Below are 2,258 nucleotides of genomic sequence, written 5' to 3' on the forward strand. Positions count from 1 at the left end.
TAAAATGGAAGGTGAGATAAAGAGCTTCCCAGGCAGGAAAAAAGCTTAAGGAATTCATCACCAACAAGCCAGCATTAAAAGAAATGTTAAAGAGATTTCTGTTAAAAAAAAAAGGGAGGGGTAAAAAAAAAAAACATGAAAAATAACACAGCAGTAACTATGTACCTATCAGTAATCACTTTAAATGTAAATGGATTAAATGTTCCATTCAAAAGATATAGGGTAGCCGAATGGATAAAAAAATAAGAGCCATGCATATGCTGTCTACAAGAGACCCGCTTCAGATCAAATGACACTCGGACTGAAAGTAAAGGGATGGAAAAGATATTTCATGCAAATGGAAATGAAAAAAAAGCTGGAGTAGCGATACTTAGATAAAATAGACTTTAAAACAAAAGCTATAAGAGACAAAAAAGGACATTACATAATGATAAAGGGATCAATACAACAAGAGGACATAACCCTAGTAAACATAAGCACCCAACATAGGAGCACCTACATACATAAAGCAATTATTGATTGACATAAAAGGAGAGATCAACAATAATACACTCATCGTAGGACACTTTAACACCCGATTAACACCAACGGACAGATCTTCTAGGCAAAGAATTAGCAAGTAAACAATAGGCCTAAAAGACACACTAGACCTGATGGATTTGATAGATATTCTCAGAGCATTTTACCCCAAAGCAGCAAAATACACATTCATCTCAAGGGCATATGGAACATTTTCTAGGATAGACCACATGTTAGGCCACAAAACAAGTCTCAATAAATTTAAGAAGATTGAAATCATATCAACCGTCTTCTCCGATCTCAATGGTATGAAATTAGAAATCAACTACAAGAAAAAAATTGGAAAATACACAAACACATGGAGGCTAAATAACATGCTACTAAACAATGAATGGGTTAACCAGGAGATCAAGGAAGAAATCAAAAGATACCTAGAGACAAACGAAAATGAAAACATGACTACTCTTAATCTATGGGACAAAGTGAAAGCAGTCCTAAGAGGGAAATTCATAGCAATACAGGCCTAACCTCAAGAAACAAGGAAACACTCGAATAAACAATCTAACCTTATACTTAAAAGAATTAGAGAAAGAACAGCAAACAAAGCCCAAAGTGAATAGAAGGAAGGAAATAAAGATCAGAGTGAAAATGAAATAGAACCTAGAAAAACAATACAAAAGAGCAATGAAACCAAGAGCTGGTTCCTAAAGAATAAACAAAATTGACAGACCATTAGCCAGATTCATCAAGGAAAAAAGAGAGAGAACTCATATAAATAAAATCAGAAATGAAAGAGGAGAAATAACTACAGACTCCACAGAAATACAAAGGATCATAATACTACGAGCCAACAAATTGGACAATCTGGAAGAAATGGACACATTACTAGAAACATAAAATTTCCCAAGACTGAGTCAAGAATAAAGAAAATCTGAAATGACTGATTGCCACAAATGAAGTAGAATCAGTAATCAAAAACCACCCAAAAAATAAAAGTCCTGGACCAGATGGCTTCATAGGTGAATTTTACCAGTCAAAGAAGAATTAACACCTATTCTCAAATTATTCCAAAAAATTCAAGAAGAAGGAAGGCTCCCTAACTCCTTTTATGAGGCCACAATTATCCAAAACCAGACAAGGACATTACAAAAAGAAGAGGAGGAGGAGGAGGAAGACGGGGAGGGGGAGGGGGAGGAGGAGTGGGAGGAGGAGGAGGAGGAGGAAGGAAGAAAGAAGAAGAAGAAGAAAACTATAGGCTGATATCTCTTATGAACATTGATGCAAAAATCCTCAACAAAAAAATATTAGCAAACTGAATTCAGCAATACATTAAAAATATACACCATGATCAAGTTGGATTTAGTCCTAGGATGCAAGGTCTGTGCAATATTTACAAATCAATTAATGTGATACAGCACATTAACAAATCGAAAGATATGACCATTTCGATAGATGCAAAGAAAGTGTTTGACAAAATCCAGCGTCCATTTATAATAAAAAACTCTCAGCAAAGTGGGAATAGAGGGAATATATCTCAACATAATAAGGCCATATATGACAAACCTACAGCTAACGTAATACTTAATGGGGAAAAGCTAAAAGTATTTTCCTTAAGATCAGGAACAAGACAAGGATGCCCACTTTCACCACTCCTCTTCAACACTGTATTGGAAGTCTTAGCCACAGCAATCAGACAAAGAGAAATAAAAGGCATCTAAATTGAAAAGGAAGAAGGAAAA

Source organism: Pteropus vampyrus, unplaced genomic scaffold (genome assembly GCF_000151845.1).
Source record: "Pteropus vampyrus isolate Shadow unplaced genomic scaffold, Pvam_2.0 Scaffold44, whole genome shotgun sequence".
Taxonomy (NCBI): domain Eukaryota; kingdom Metazoa; phylum Chordata; class Mammalia; order Chiroptera; family Pteropodidae; genus Pteropus; species Pteropus vampyrus.